This window comes from Phyllobates terribilis, unplaced genomic scaffold, assembly GCF_046119375.1.
Source record: "Phyllobates terribilis strain yellow unplaced genomic scaffold, ASM4611937v1 Scaffold_381__1_contigs__length_1843176, whole genome shotgun sequence".
Classification (NCBI taxonomy): domain Eukaryota; kingdom Metazoa; phylum Chordata; class Amphibia; order Anura; family Dendrobatidae; genus Phyllobates; species Phyllobates terribilis.
Window position 1 is genome coordinate 982,876 of NW_027363141.1, and position 16,030 is coordinate 998,905.

Genomic DNA, 16,030 nt, shown 5'->3' on the forward strand with positions numbered 1-16,030 from the left:
GAAAAGGGAAAAAAACAAGTGAGACTATGAGTGTATGGTGGGATAGAATGAAAGTAAAAATAAAAGACTTTTTTATTAAAAAGAGTATATGTAGAGCCAAAGAAAAATATGAAGAATATAGAATTTTAAATACCCGCCTACAAACATTATTTAAGCTCAGAGACAATGGGATAGATGTACAAGTTGATATTTCAAACTTAAAAGAAGAGATTTCAAAATGGCTAGAACAAAAAGGAAAAGAGATAATTTTTCGTTCTAGAGTACAACATATAGAAGAAAATGAAAAGTGTTCCAGATATTTTTTTAGGAAAAATAAAAAAGAAAAAGTGATAATTGACCATATAGATGGTGAGAATAATCTAAAAAATATGCTGGGTAAAGTTGAGGTTTTTTTTTCTAATCTTTTTAATGGAAAATATATAGATAATAAATTAATGGATGATTCGCTGCAAGGACTAACAGCTGTTTTAGATCCCGCATCCCAAGAGTTTTTATCCCAAGTTTTAACGGAACAAGAAGTGTTAAAAACTATTAAAAGTTTTAAAACTGGAAAGGTCCCTGGTCCTGATGGCATCCCAATAGAATTTTATGTATGTTTTTATGATATTTTAAAAGATGATTTGTTTTATTTGTTTACTGAGGTTTTTAATAATAAGGTTTTATTAAATTCCTGGAAGAAAGGTGAAGTCTCCCTCCTATACAAAAAAGGCGATAAATCAAAATTAGAAAACTGGAGACCAATAACACTTTTAAATTGTGACTATAAAATAATGGCTAAAATTTGTGCAAATCGTCTAAAAGAAGTCATCAGCAAAGTTATTCATTCTAATCAAGTGTGTGGGGTGCCGGGGCGCAGTATATGGGACAATCTGAATTTAGTGAAAGACTGTATTGAGGATGTGAAAGACAGAAAGGGGAAAATGGCGATTTTATCTATTGATTTTGAAAAAGCATTTGACCGTGTCTCACACTTTTATCTTTTTAAAGTTTTAGAGAAAATGGGCATACCAGAAGGGTTTTTACTATCGCTTAAAGCATTTTACAAGGATTGTACAAGTAAGATTTTAGTGAATGGTTTTAAGACACAAGAGGTATTTTTACGGTCAGGGGTGAAACAGGGATGCCCTCTGTCCCCCCTACTGTTTATCTGTGCACTGGAACCAATGTTATGTGCAATACGCCAAAATAAACAGATATGCGGTGTCCCTCTGCCTGGAAGCGGTGGTTTGGAGGCCAAGGTTGTAGGCTACATGGATGACGTGGCGGTCTTGTGTACAGATGCACCATCACTTACGGCCACTCTCCATCAAGTGCAATCCTTTTGTCTAGCTTCTGGTTTTAAAATCAATTTTAATAAGTGTAACATTTTAAGTGTTGGGGGGATGATTTTACGTGATGTACCAATTAATGTCTCCGAATCCATTTCCATTTTAGGTATATCATTCACTGAAAATAATGATGGTTATAATAGTTGGGAAACAGTTATACAGAAAGTAAATACGAAAATATGTATGTGGAACATGAGGAGACTTACAATGGAGGGTAAAGTATTGGTTTTAAAGATGGTGATTTTACCTCTTTTATTGTATCTTAGCATGGTTTTCCCCCCGCCTGTTAATGTTTTAAAAAAGATAACCAAAACCTGTTTTACCTTCTTTTGGAACTCAAAAATGGAAAAGCTGAAAAGAGAAATCGTGATGAAATCAAAAGTAAAAGGTGGTAAAGATTTTCCAGATTTTAATAGGTTTCTTTTAATCCATCTGTTCGTTTACTGTTTTAATGCCCTTTTTAAGAATCACTATTGGTCCTTTTTTATGCGTTTTAATACAGGATTTTTTATGAGAAAGTTTGGATGGTATGAAGTTAATATATCTGTGCCCCATGCTTTTAATTTGTCGACGCATTATGAGATTTTAAGGAAAATAGTGTCCAATTTTAATTTAGGGACTAAGAAAATAGAGGAATTAAGAAATAGTAAGAAACTAATTAAAGAAATACGTAAAAGTGAGGAAATATGTAATGTTGACAGATATGATGATGACAAATCTATGTCTATCTGGAAAATGATTAACGTTTTTTATCTTTTTAATGAACAGAGAGATCTGGCTTGGAGTTGCATGCACCGCTGTCTTCCTTGCCGGGCATTCCAATACAGAAGAGGATTTGTGAGGTCTGCCATCTGCCCAAGAGCCGGATGCCAAGACGAGGAAACGGTGGAACATCTATTATGGACATGTAATTTTGCAAAGGATTTCTGGAGAAGACTGCTCCCCCTACTGGAAAGGGTGGCAGACCTCAAGGACTTTACATATAAAACTGTGCTATACGGACTTATGGAATGCCCCACAATGGACCAGTACACAATGGCTTGGAAGACAGTGAACTGCGCCAAGTCATCTCTCTGGAAAGCGCGCAACATTGCTATTTTTAAACAAGATGTTTTATCAGTGAATGATGTTTTAAGTTTATGTTTATGTGAAATGTATACTTATTATTTAATTGACAAAAAGAAGAATGTACATATTTCCAAAAAATGGCTTGTTGACCAATGGAACCTAATTATTTAAAATCTTTGTATTTTTTTGTTTTGTAAATTTCATTTGTCTTTTAACGTTTGGTATTTGTGTAATTATGCTTGTAATTTGTTAAAGTTTTAATAAACGGTTTTATCCCTCTGCAGGGGATAGCCAAATTAAAAAAAATCTGTTCTTATCAGTTTAACATCTGATACGTCCCCTATCTGGGGACCATATATTAAATGGATTTTTAGAACAGGGAGATGGAAAAAGAGCTTGCTCTGTCCACTCCACGCATTGACCTGGTATTGCAGTATCTCCAGGACCGGTGCACCCCTTCTTTAATGCAGTTTCTAAAATCAGAAAGAATTGAATTCAATGTTTTTTGTTCATTTTGCTTGTTTGTCGGATTTTGGGATGGACTCTTTGGCTTTGCTTTTCTTCTCCTCATTGGATTTTTCATGTTCAAAGTTGCAGAAGCCAGATTACAAGCTCATTTTGGTTCAACTTCAGCAACTGTGCATTGCATTGCCATGTAATGTGATGCAATGCTATCTTTCTAGCTCTCCCTTTTTACTTCCTTTTGGATAAACAGACATATTAGGCAAGCATTTTGGAGCTTTCACCTAAATAATTACAGGTGGTGAGATAAGCTGCACAATATAATTGACCTTTCAGTATATTGTTGCACACACACCATCTATTTAGCAAATGCCCTTGTTATCAACAGCAGCCTTTTAAACTCACCTGAGCTAACAGGTATGTGCGCTGGTTACTCTGCTGCGCTTAAAATTTCTTTTTTGGTTTGCTACAATGCCTTTTCTGAAACGTTGTCTCCTTCTGCTGGAACACTGACTTCTTTCATTTAATGCCTGCAGACTATAAAAGAGAACCCAACCCAAAAAGTTTGGTTGATTAGTCTGTGGCATTCTGTTAAACTGTTGCTTATGGCGGTCTCTGTGAGCTTCTCAGCGACATTCAGCCAGCCAGGTATCCTGCCTGCAGTAGATGGAATGTGGCAATGGAACGCTGGCTGCGCGTGTCATAATAGGCTCTGAGCCTTTATATACCTGTGCACAGCAGCAGCCACCTTCAGTCTGCTGCTGGACAGCCAGCAGCAGCAGCAGCAGGAGAGGTATGTAATCAGGAGCCCTCCTGCTAAGGGTAGACAGCTGCTCGTTCCACCCCACCCCCCGCCTTAATTGGTTCTCCTCCCTTCCAACGGTGTTGAGGCGGGTGGGAACAGCAGGGGGTGAAGGTGCTGTGTTTAAAGAGGTGGAGTTATGCAGATCTAAAACGCGTGGATTGCAGCAGCAGCAAGCCGAAAAGTGCAGGCATGTAAGGGATCTAGAGGTTGACAACATGTCTTCTTAACGGGAGTCCAGGAGCTCATCTCCACAAATGGACTTTTCAGGATCCTTGGGTGGCTCCGTAGTTTGAAACCAATTCTGGTTATCGCTTCTCGGCCTTTTGGCTAAGATCAAGTGTAGTATCTGTTCTTATCAGTTTAATATCTGATACGTCCCCTATCTGGGGACCATATATTAAATGGATTTTTAGAACAGGGAGATGGAAAAAGAGCTTGCTCTGTCCACTCCACGCATTGACCTGGTATTGCAGTATCTCCAGGACCGGTGCACCCCTTCTTTAATGCAGTTTCTAAAATCAGAAAGAATTGAATTCAATGTTTTTTGTTCATTTTGCTTGTTTGTCGGATTTTGGGATGGACTCTTTGGCTTTGCTTTTCTTCTCCTCATTGGATTTTTCATGTTCAAAGTTGCAGAAGCCAGATTACAAGCTCATTTTGGTTCAACTTCAGCAACTGTGCATTGCATTGCCATGTAATGTGATGCAATGCTATCTTTCTAGCTCTCCCTTTTTACTTCCTTTTGGATAAACAGACATATTAGGCAAGCATTTTGGAGCTTTCACCTAAATAACTACAGGTGGTGAGATAAGCTGCACAATATAATTGACCTTTCAGTATATTGTTGCACACACACCATCTATTTAGCAAATGCCCTTGTTATCAACAGCAGCCTTTTAAACTCACCTGAGCTAACAGGTATGTGCGCTGGTTACTCTGCTGCGCTTAAAATTTCTTTTTTGGTTTGCTACAATGCCTTTTCTGAAACGTTGTCTCCTTCTGCTGGAACACTGACTTCTTTCATTTAATGCCTGCAGACTATAAAAGAGAACCCAACCCAAAAAGTTTGGTTGATTAGTCTGTGGCATTCTGTTAAACTGTTGCTTATGGCGGTCTCTGTGAGCTTCTCAGCGACATTCAGCCAGCCAGGTATCCTGCCTGCAGTAGATGGAATGTGGCAATGGAACGCTGGCTGCGCGTGTCATAATAGGCTCTGAGCCTTTATATACCTGTGCACAGCAGCAGCCACCTTCAGTCTGCTGCTGGACAGCCAGCAGCAGCAGCAGCAGGAGAGGTATGTAATCAGGAGCCCTCCTGCTAAGGGTAGACAGCTGCTCGTTCCACCCCACCCCCCGCCTTAATTGGTTCTCCTCCCTTCCAACGGTGTTGAGGCGGGTGGGAACAGCAGGGGGTGAAGGTGCTGTGTTTAAAGAGGTGGAGTTATGCAGATCTAAAACGCGTGGATTGCAGCAGCAGCAAGCCGAAAAGTGCAGGCATGTAAGGGATCTAGAGGTTGACAACATGTCTTCTTAACGGGAGTCCAGGAGCTCATCTCCACAAATGGACTTTTCAGGATCCTTGGGTGGCTCCGTAGTTTGAAACCAATTCTGGTTATCGCTTCTCGGCCTTTTGGCTAAGATCAAGTGTAGTATCTGTTCTTATCAGTTTAATATCTGATACGTCCCCTATCTGGGGACCATATATTAAATGGATTTTTAGAACAGGGAGATGGAAAAAGAGCTTGCTCTGTCCACTCCACGCATTGACCTGGTATTGCAGTATCTCCAGGACCGGTGCACCCCTTCTTTAATGCAGTTTCTAAAATCAGAAAGAATTGAATTCAATGTTTTTTGTTCATTTTGCTTGTTTGTCGGATTTTGGGATGGACTCTTTGGCTTTGCTTTTCTTCTCCTCATTGGATTTTTCATGTTCAAAGTTGCAGAAGCCAGATTACAAGCTCATTTTGGTTCAACTTCAGCAACTGTGCATTGCATTGCCATGTAATGTGATGCAATGCTATCTTTCTAGCTCTCCCTTTTTACTTCCTTTTGGATAAACAGACATATTAGGCAAGCATTTTGGAGCTTTCACCTAAATAACTACAGGTGGTGAGATAAGCTGCACAATATAATTGACCTTTCAGTATATTGTTGCACACACACCATCTATTTAGCAAATGCCCTTGTTATCAACAGCAGCCTTTTAAACTCACCTGAGCTAACAGGTATGTGCGCTGGTTACTCTGCTGCGCTTAAAATTTCTTTTTTGGTTTGCTACAATGCCTTTTCTGAAACGTTGTCTCCTTCTGCTGGAACACTGACTTCTTTCATTTAATGCCTGCAGACTATAAAAGAGAACCCAACCCAAAAAGTTTGGTTGATTAGTCTGTGGCATTCTGTTAAACTGTTGCTTATGGCGGTCTCTGTGAGCTTCTCAGCGACATTCAGCCAGCCAGGTATCCTGCCTGCAGTAGATGGAATGTGGCAATGGAACGCTGGCTGCGCGTGTCATAATAGGCTCTGAGCCTTTATATACCTGTGCACAGCAGCAGCCACCTTCAGTCTGCTGCTGGACAGCCAGCAGCAGCAGCAGCAGGAGAGGTATGTAATCAGGAGCCCTCCTGCTAAGGGTAGACAGCTGCTCGTTCCACCCCACCCCCCGCCTTAATTGGTTCTCCTCCCTTCCAACGGTGTTGAGGCGGGTGGGAACAGCAGGGGGTGAAGGTGCTGTGTTTAAAGAGGTGGAGTTATGCAGATCTAAAACGCGTGGATTGCAGCAGCAGCAAGCCGAAAAGTGCAGGCATGTAAGGGATCTAGAGGTTGACAACATGTCTTCTTAACGGGAGTCCAGGAGCTCATCTCCACAAATGGACTTTTCAGGATCCTTGGGTGGCTCCGTAGTTTGAAACCAATTCTGGTTATCGCTTCTCGGCCTTTTGGCTAAGATCAAGTGTAGTATCTTTCGAAAAGGCGGTTTTGGATGTTGGCCGCCCTAGTAGATTGATACATTATGCACACTGGGGTTTAGGCGCTTGTTAGTACGCCAGGTGGCTAATATAGTCATCTGCTGGAAAGCATGGCCCCCCAGGATCGACGCCATTGGGCCGGGGAAGATCGAAAGCCCGAAGTGTGAAGTGCCCCAGGAGTGGTGACCCTGGGGTGCCTCAACTCACTGGGATTGGGAACCCCACTTGAGTTTATGGCACATTTGCACTAGCACTTCAATATTTCTTTCTTCACACACACCCTTATTCCGGGCCTTCTGGCCTTAGGATGGGGAATTTTTCAATTCCCGGTCGAAGGTCCGGGCAGTATTATACTGTGAAACCTTCACTATTTATTTAATTTTTTTGTCACTGTGTGTCCACTTTTTCACGTGTGTCCACGTCCTTACTAGGATTTTGTCGGGATGCGGTTCCCTTACGGGTTCCTCTCTTGGCAGGTCTAGGGGGGGAGTGTGTGGCCATCAGGTTCCGCTCCCCCCTGAACCCCCTGGCTCTCCTCTTTCTGGAGGAGAGCGTTGTTGGCTCCCCTCTTCCGGGAGGGGAGCACAGTCTTTGGCTCCCAGTGCCTTGCTCGGGTGAGAACTCGGGCAGGTGCTGGGGGTAAGATTGGGTCGCCTCTGGCTCCGGCTGGAGGTGGCTATTTGTCCCTGTTCCTCGCTGTGGCCTTCTGGCTCGGAGGGACGGGGAATGGTTTGGGGGACTCTTCTCCTTTTGGAGAGGGTTTCAAGAAGACCAGCATCCTAGTGCACTTTTTTTGTGGCACTTGTCACTTTTTTAAGCGCACTCGGGTTTTGTACACGAATTCGGGCTTTCGAAAAAAAAAAAAAAAAAAAATCTGTTCTTATCAGTTTAATATCTGATACGTCCCCTATCTGGGGACCATATATTAAATGGATTTTTAGAACAGGGAGATGGAAAAAGAGCTTGCTCTGTCCACTCCACGCATTGACCTGGTATTGCAGTATCTCCAGGACCGGTGCACCCCTTCTTTAATGCAGTTTCTAAAATCAGAAAGAATTGAATTCAATGTTTTTTGTTCATTTTGCTTGTTTGTCGGATTTTGGGATGGACTCTTTGGCTTTGCTTTTCTTCTCCTCATTGGATTTTTCATGTTCAAAGTTGCAGAAGCCAGATTACAAGCTCATTTTGGTTCAACTTCAGCAACTGTGCATTGCATTGCCATGTAATGTGATGCAATGCTATCTTTCTAGCTCTCCCTTTTTACTTCCTTTTGGATAAACAGACATATTAGGCAAGCATTTTGGAGCTTTCACCTAAATAACTACAGGTGGTGAGATAAGCTGCACAATATAATTGACCTTTCAGTATATTGTTGCACACACACCATCTATTTAGCAAATGCCCTTGTTATCAACAGCAGCCTTTTAAACTCACCTGAGCTAACAGGTATGTGCGCTGGTTACTCTGCTGCGCTTAAAATTTCTTTTTTGGTTTGCTACAATGCCTTTTCTGAAACGTTGTCTCCTTCTGCTGGAACACTGACTTCTTTCATTTAATGCCTGCAGACTATAAAAGAGAACCCAACCCAAAAAGTTTGGTTGATTAGTCTGTGGCATTCTGTTAAACTGTTGCTTATGGCGGTCTCTGTGAGCTTCTCAGCGACATTCAGCCAGCCAGGTACCCTGCCTGCAGTAGATGGAATGTGGCAATGGAACGCTGGCTGCGCGTGTCATAATAGGCTCTGAGCCTTTATATACCTGTGCACAGCAGCAGCCACCTTCAGTCTGCTGCTGGACAGCCAGCAGCAGCAGCAGCAGGAGAGGTATGTAATCAGGAGCCCTCCTGCTAAGGGTAGACAGCTGCTCGTTCCACCCCACCCCCCGCCTTAATTGGTTCTCCTCCCTTCCAACGGTGTTGAGGCGGGTGGGAACAGCAGGGGGTGAAGGTGCTGTGTTTAAAGAGGTGGAGTTATGCAGATCTAAAACGCGTGGATTGCAGCAGCAGCAAGCCGAAAAGTGCAGGCATGTAAGGGATCTAGAGGTTGACAACATGTCTTCTTAACGGGAGTCCAGGAGCTCATCTCCACAAATGGACTTTTCAGGATCCTTGGGTGGCTCCGTAGTTTGAAACCAATTCTGGTTATCGCTTCTCGGCCTTTTGGCTAAGATCAAGTGTAGTATCTTTCGAAAAGGCGGTTTTGGATGTTGGCCGCCCTAGTAGATTGATACATTATGCACACTGGGGTTTAGGCGCTTGTTAGTACGCCAGGTGGCTAATAGAGTCATCTGGTGGAAAGCATGGCCCCCCAGGATCGACGCCATTGGGCCGGGGAAGATCGAAAGCCCGAAGTGTGAAGTGCCCCAGGAGTGGTGACCCTGGGGTGCCTTAACTCACTGGGATTGGGATCCCCACTTGAGTTTATGGCACATTTGCACAAGCACTTCAAATTTTCTTTCTTCGCACACACCCTTATTCCGGGCCTTCTGGCCTTAGGATGGGGAATTTTTCAATTCCCGGTCGAAGGTCCGGGCAGTATTATACTGTGAAACCTTCACTATTTATTTAATTTCTTTGTCACTGTGTGTCCACTTATTCACGTGTGTCACGTCCTACTAGGATTTTGTCGGGATGCGGTTCCCTTACGGGTTCCTCTCTTGGCAGGTCTAGGGGGGGAGTGTGTGGCCATCAGGTTCCGCTCCCCCCTGAACCCCCCTGGCTCTCCTCTTTCGGGAGGAGAGCGTTGTTGGCTCCCCTCTTCCGGGAGGGGAGCACAGTCTTTGGCTCCCAGTGCCTTGCTCGGGTGAGAACTCGGGCAGGTGCTGGGGGTAAGATTGGGTCGCCTCTGGCTTCGGCTGGAGGTGGCTTTTTGTCCCTGTTCCTCGCTGTGGCCTTTTGGCTCGGAGGGACGGGGAATGGTTTGGGGGACCCTTCTCCTTTTGGAGAGGGTTTCAAGAAGACCAGCATCCTAGTGCACTTTTTTTGTGGCACTTGTCACTTTTTTAAGCGCACTCGGGTTTTGTACACGAATTCGGGCTTTCACAAAAAAAAAAAAAAAAAAAAATCTGTTCTTATCAGTTTAATATCTGATACGTCCCCTATCTGGGGACCATATATTAAATGGATTTTTAGAACAGGGAGATGGAAAAAGAGCTTGCTCTGTCCACTCCACGCATTGACCTGGTATTGCAGTATCTCCAGGACCGGTGCACCCCTTCTTTAATGCAGTTTCTAAAATCAGAAAGAATTGAATTCAATGTTTTTTGTTCATTTTGCTTGTTTGTCGGATTTTGGGATGGACTCTTTGGCTTTGCTTTTCTTCTCCTCATTGGATTTTTCATGTTCAAAGTTGCAGAAGCCAGATTACAAGCTCATTTTGGTTCAACTTCAGCAACTGTGCATTGCATTGCCATGTAATGTGATGCAATGCTATCTTTCTAGCTCTCCCTTTTTACTTCCTTTTGGATAAACAGACATATTAGGCAAGCATTTTGGAGCTTTCACCTAAATAACTACAGGTGGTGAGATAAGCTGCACAATATAATTGACCTTTCAGTATATTGTTGCACACACACCATCTATTTAGCAAATGCCCTTGTTATCAACAGCAGCCTTTTAAACTCACCTGAGCTAACAGGTATGTGCGCTGGTTACTCTGCTGCGCTTAAAATTTCTTTTTTGGTTTGCTACAATGCCTTTTCTGAAACGTTGTCTCCTTCTGCTGGAACACTGACTTCTTTCATTTAATGCCTGCAGACTATAAAAGAGAACCCAACCCAAAAAGTTTGGTTGATTAGTCTGTGGCATTCTGTTAAACTGTTGCTTATGGCGGTCTCTGTGAGCTTCTCAGCGACATTCAGCCAGCCAGGTATCCTGCCTGCAGTAGATGGAATGTGGCAATGGAACGCTGGCTGCGCGTGTCATAATAGGCTCTGAGCCTTTATATACCTGTGCACAGCAGCAGCCACCTTCAGTCTGCTGCTGGACAGCCAGCAGCAGCAGCAGCAGGAGAGGTATGTAATCAGGAGCCCTCCTGCTAAGGGTAGACAGCTGCTCGTTCCACCCCACCCCCCGCCTTAATTGGTTCTCCTCCCTTCCAACGGTGTTGAGGCGGGTGGGAACAGCAGGGGGTGAAGGTGCTGTGTTTAAAGAGGTGGAGTTATGCAGATCTAAAACGCGTGGATTGCAGCAGCAGCAAGCCGAAAAGTGCAGGCATGTAAGGGATCTAGAGGTTGACAACATGTCTTCTTAACGGGAGTCCAGGAGCTCATCTCCACAAATGGACTTTTCAGGATCCTTGGGTGGCTCCGTAGTTTGAAACCAATTCTGGTTATCGCTTCTCGGCCTTTTGGCTAAGATCAAGTGTAGTATCTGTTCTTATCAGTTTAATATCTGATACGTCCCCTATCTGGGGACCATATATTAAATGGATTTTTAGAACAGGGAGATGGAAAAAGAGCTTGCTCTGTCCACTCCACGCATTGACCTGGTATTGCAGTATCTCCAGGACCGGTGCACCCCTTCTTTAATGCAGTTTCTAAAATCAGAAAGAATTGAATTCAATGTTTTTTGTTCATTTTGCTTGTTTGTCGGATTTTGGGATGGACTCTTTGGCTTTGCTTTTCTTCTCCTCATTGGATTTTTCATGTTCAAAGTTGCAGAAGCCAGATTACAAGCTCATTTTGGTTCAACTTCAGCAACTGTGCATTGCATTGCCATGTAATGTGATGCAATGCTATCTTTCTAGCTCTCCCTTTTTACTTCCTTTTGGATAAACAGACATATTAGGCAAGCATTTTGGAGCTTTCACCTAAATAACTACAGGTGGTGAGATAAGCTGCACAATATAATTGACCTTTCAGTATATTGTTGCACACACACCATCTATTTAGCAAATGCCCTTGTTATCAACAGCAGCCTTTTAAACTCACCTGAGCTAACAGGTATGTGCGCTGGTTACTCTGCTGCGCTTAAAATTTCTTTTTTGGTTTGCTACAATGCCTTTTCTGAAACGTTGTCTCCTTCTGCTGGAACACTGACTTCTTTCATTTAATGCCTGCAGACTATAAAAGAGAACCCAACCCAAAAAGTTTGGTTGATTAGTCTGTGGCATTCTGTTAAACTGTTGCTTATGGCGGTCTCTGTGAGCTTCTCAGCGACATTCAGCCAGCCAGGTATCCTGCCTGCAGTAGATGGAATGTGGCAATGGAACGCTGGCTGCGCGTGTCATAATAGGCTCTGAGCCTTTATATACCTGTGCACAGCAGCAGCCACCTTCAGTCTGCTGCTGGACAGCCAGCAGCAGCAGCAGCAGGAGAGGTATGTAATCAGGAGCCCTCCTGCTAAGGGTAGACAGCTGCTCGTTCCACCCCACCCCCCGCCTTAATTGGTTCTCCTCCCTTCCAACGGTGTTGAGGCGGGTGGGAACAGCAGGGGGTGAAGGTGCTGTGTTTAAAGAGGTGGAGTTATGCAGATCTAAAACGCGTGGATTGCAGCAGCAGCAAGCCGAAAAGTGCAGGCATGTAAGGGATCTAGAGGTTGACAACATGTCTTCTTAACGGGAGTCCAGGAGCTCATCTCCACAAATGGACTTTTCAGGATCCTTGGGTGGCTCCGTAGTTTGAAACCAATTCTGGTTATCGCTTCTCGGCCTTTTGGCTAAGATCAAGTGTAGTATCTGTTCTTATCAGTTTAATATCTGATACGTCCCCTATCTGGGGACCATATATTAAATGGATTTTTAGAACAGGGAGATGGAAAAAGAGCTTGCTCTGTCCACTCCATGCATTGACCTGGTATTGCAGTATCTCCAGGACCGGTGCACCCCTTCTTTAATGCAGTTTCTAAAATCAGAAAGAATTGAATTCAATGTTTTTTGTTCATTTTGCTTGTTTGTCGGATTTTGGGATGGACTCTTTGGCTTTGCTTTTCTTCTCCTCATTGGATTTTTCATGTTCAAAGTTGCAGAAGCCAGATTACAAGCTCATTTTGGTTCAACTTCAGCAACTGTGCATTGCATTGCCATGTAATGTGATGCAATGCTATCTTTCTAGCTCTCCCTTTTTACTTCCTTTTGGATAAACAGACATATTAGGCAAGCATTTTGGAGCTTTCACCTAAATAACTACAGGTGGTGAGATAAGCTGCACAATATAATTGACCTTTCAGTATATTGTTGCACACACACCATCTATTTAGCAAATGCCCTTGTTATCAACAGCAGCCTTTTAAACTCACCTGAGCTAACAGGTATGTGCGCTGGTTACTCTGCTGCGCTTAAAATTTCTTTTTTGGTTTGCTACAATGCCTTTTCTGAAACGTTGTCTCCTTCTGCTGGAACACTGACTTCTTTCATTTAATGCCTGCAGACTATAAAAGAGAACCCAACCCAAAAAGTTTGGTTGATTAGTCTGTGGCATTCTGTTAAACTGTTGCTTATGGCGGTCTCTGTGAGCTTCTCAGCGACATTCAGCCAGCCAGGTATCCTGCCTGCAGTAGATGGAATGTGGCAATGGAACGCTGGCTGCGCGTGTCATAATAGGCTCTGAGCCTTTATATACCTGTGCACAGCAGCAGCCACCTTCAGTCTGCTGCTGGACAGCCAGCAGCAGCAGCAGCAGGAGAGGTATGTAATCAGGAGCCTTCCTGCTAAGGGTAGACAGCTGCTCGTTCCACCCCACCCCCCGCCTTAATTGGTTCTCCTCCCTTCCAACGGTGTTGAGGCGGGTGGGAACAGCAGGGGGTGAAGGTGCTGTGTTTAAAGAGGTGGAGTTATGCAGATCTAAAACGCGTGGATTGCAGCAGCAGCAAGCCGAAAAGTGCAGGCATGTAAGGGATCTAGAGGTTGACAACATGTCTTCTTAACGGGAGTCCAGGAGCTCATCTCCACAAATGGACTTTTCAGGATCCTTGGGTGGCTCCGTAGTTTGAAACCAATTCTGGTTATCGCTTCTCGGCCTTTTGGCTAAGATCAAGTGTAGTATCTGTTCTTATCAGTTTAATATCTGATACGTCCCCTATCTGGGGACCATATATTAAATGGATTTTTAGAACAGGGAGATGGAAAAAGAGCTTGCTCTGTCCACTCCACGCATTGACCTGGTATTGCAGTATCTCCAGGACCGGTGCACCCCTTCTTTAATGCAGTTTCTAAAATCAGAAAGAATTGAATTCAATGTTTTTTGTTCATTTTGCTTGTTTGTCGGATTTTGGGATGGACTCTTTGGCTTTGCTTTTCTTCTCCTCATTGGATTTTTCATGTTCAAAGTTGCAGAAGCCAGATTACAAGCTCATTTTGGTTCAACTTCAGCAACTGTGCATTGCATTGCCATGTAATGTGATGCAATGCTATCTTTCTAGCTCTCCCTTTTTACTTCCTTTTGGATAAACAGACATATTAGGCAAGCATTTTGGAGCTTTCACCTAAATAACTACAGGTGGTGAGATAAGCTGCACAATATAATTGACCTTTCAGTATATTGTTGCACACACACCATCTATTTAGCAAATGCCCTTGTTATCAACAGCAGCCTTTTAAACTCACCTGAGCTAACAGGTATGTGCGCTGGTTACTCTGCTGCGCTTAAAATTTCTTTTTTGGTTTGCTACAATGCCTTTTCTGAAACGTTGTCTCCTTCTGCTGGAACACTGACTTCTTTCATTTAATGCCTGCAGACTATAAAAGAGAACCCAACCCAAAAAGTTTGGTTGATTAGTCTGTGGCATTCTGTTAAACTGTTGCTTATGGCGGTCTCTGTGAGCTTCTCAGCGACATTCAGCCAGCCAGGTATCCTGCCTGCAGTAGATGGAATGTGGCAATGGAACGCTGGCTGCGCGTGTCATAATAGGCTCTGAGCCTTTATATACCTGTGCACAGCAGCAGCCACCTTCAGTCTGCTGCTGGACAGCCAGCAGCAGCAGCAGCAGGAGAGGTATGTAATCAGGAGCCCTCCTGCTAAGGGTAGACAGCTGCTCGTTCCACCCCACTCCCCGCCTTAATTGGTTCTCCTCCCTTCCAACGGTGTTGAGGCGGGTGGGAACAGCAGGGGGTGAAGGTGCTGTGTTTAAAGAGGTGGAGTTATGCAGATCTAAAACGCGTGGATTGCAGCAGCAGCAAGCCGAAAAGTGCAGGCATGTAAGGGATCTAGAGGTTGACAACATGTCTTCTTAACGGGAGTCCAGGAGCTCATCTCCACAAATGGACTTTTCAGGATCCTTGGGTGGCTCCGTAGTTTGAAACCAATTCTGGTTATCGCTTCTCGGCCTTTTGGCTAAGATCAAGTGTAGTATCTGTTCTTATCAGTTTAATATCTGATACGTCCCCTATCTGGGGACCATATATTAAATGGATTTTTAGAACAGGGAGATGGAAAAAGAGCTTGCTCTGTCCACTCCACGCATTGACCTGGTATTGCAGTATCTCCAGGACCGGTGCACCCCTTCTTTAATGCAGTTTCTAAAATCAGAAAGAATTGAATTCAATGTTTTTTGTTCATTTTGCTTGTTTGTCGGATTTTGGGATGGACTCTTTGGCTTTGCTTTTCTTCTCCTCATTGGATTTTTCATGTTCAAAGTTGCAGAAGCCAGATTACAAGCTCATTTTGGTTCAACTTCAGCAACTGTGCATTGCATTGCCATGTAATGTGATGCAATGCTATCTTTCTAGCTCTCCCTTTTTACTTCCTTTTGGATAAACAGACATATTAGGCAAGCATTTTGGAGCTTTCACCTAAATAACTACAAGTGGTGAGATAAGCTGCACAATATAATTGACCTTTCAGTATATTGTTGCACACACACCATCTATTTAGCAAATGCCCTTGTTATCAACAGCAGCCTTTTAAACTCACCTGAGCTAACAGGTATGTGCGCTGGTTACTCTGCTGCGCTTAAAATTTCTTTTTTGGTTTGCTACAATGCCTTTTCTGAAACGTTGTCTCCTTCTGCTGGAACACTGACTTCTTTCATTTAATGCCTGCAGACTATAAAAGAGAACCCAACCCAAAAAGTTTGGTTGATTAGTCTGTGGCATTCTGTTAAACTGTTGCTTATGGCGGTCTCTGTGAGCTTCTCAGCGACATTCAGCCAGCCAGGTATCCTGCCTGCAGTAGATGGAATGTGGCAATGGAACGCTGGCTGCGCATGTCATAATAGGCTCTGAGCCTTTATATACCTGTGCACAGCAGCAGCCACCTTCAGTCTGCTGCTGGACAGCCAGCAGCAGCAGCAGGAGAGGTATGTAATCAGGAGCCCTCCTGCTAAGGGTAGACAGCTGCTCGTTCCACCCCACCCCCCGCCTTAATTGGTTCTCCTCCCTTCCAACGGTGTTGAGGCGGGTGGGAACAGCAGGGGGTGAAGGTGCTGTGTTTAAAGAGGTGGAGTTATGCAGATCTAAAACGCGTGGAT

At 43.8% G+C, this 16,030-nt stretch overlaps 9 non-coding genes and 2 pseudogenes across 9 annotated transcripts; all 11 read left to right on the top strand.

The window, feature by feature from the left end:
* The first annotated feature begins 2,668 nt into the window (after positions 1–2,668).
* On the top strand, positions 2,669–2,855 carry LOC141224171 (U2 spliceosomal RNA). Its single transcript, XR_012291681.1, has one exon. It is a non-coding gene; the product is annotated as a U2 spliceosomal RNA (small nuclear RNA).
* Positions 2,856–3,970: 1,115 nt separating this feature from the next.
* Positions 3,971–4,161, top strand: LOC141224010 (U2 spliceosomal RNA). Its single transcript, XR_012291529.1, has one exon. It is a non-coding gene; the product is annotated as a U2 spliceosomal RNA (small nuclear RNA).
* Positions 4,162–5,276: 1,115 nt separating this feature from the next.
* LOC141224011 (U2 spliceosomal RNA) lies at positions 5,277–5,467 on the top strand. Its single transcript, XR_012291530.1, has one exon. It is a non-coding gene; the product is annotated as a U2 spliceosomal RNA (small nuclear RNA).
* Positions 5,468–6,582: 1,115 nt separating this feature from the next.
* Positions 6,583–6,674, top strand: LOC141224269 (U2 spliceosomal RNA; annotated as a pseudogene).
* Positions 6,675–7,469: 795 nt separating this feature from the next.
* LOC141224220 (U2 spliceosomal RNA) lies at positions 7,470–7,654 on the top strand. Its single transcript, XR_012291716.1, has one exon. It is a non-coding gene; the product is annotated as a U2 spliceosomal RNA (small nuclear RNA).
* Positions 7,655–8,769: 1,115 nt separating this feature from the next.
* Positions 8,770–8,861, top strand: LOC141224261 (U2 spliceosomal RNA; annotated as a pseudogene).
* Positions 8,862–9,655: 794 nt separating this feature from the next.
* On the top strand, positions 9,656–9,842 carry LOC141224225 (U2 spliceosomal RNA). Its single transcript, XR_012291720.1, has one exon. It is a non-coding gene; the product is annotated as a U2 spliceosomal RNA (small nuclear RNA).
* A 1,115-nt stretch (positions 9,843–10,957) lies between these two features.
* LOC141224012 (U2 spliceosomal RNA) lies at positions 10,958–11,148 on the top strand. Its single transcript, XR_012291531.1, has one exon. It is a non-coding gene; the product is annotated as a U2 spliceosomal RNA (small nuclear RNA).
* Positions 11,149–12,263: 1,115 nt separating this feature from the next.
* LOC141224091 (U2 spliceosomal RNA) lies at positions 12,264–12,454 on the top strand. The gene has a single exon (XR_012291608.1). It is a non-coding gene; the product is annotated as a U2 spliceosomal RNA (small nuclear RNA).
* Positions 12,455–13,569: 1,115 nt separating this feature from the next.
* Positions 13,570–13,760, top strand: LOC141224015 (U2 spliceosomal RNA). The gene has a single exon (XR_012291533.1). It is a non-coding gene; the product is annotated as a U2 spliceosomal RNA (small nuclear RNA).
* Positions 13,761–14,875: 1,115 nt separating this feature from the next.
* LOC141224016 (U2 spliceosomal RNA) lies at positions 14,876–15,066 on the top strand. Its single transcript, XR_012291534.1, has one exon. It is a non-coding gene; the product is annotated as a U2 spliceosomal RNA (small nuclear RNA).
* The last annotated feature ends 964 nt before the right edge of the window (positions 15,067–16,030 follow it).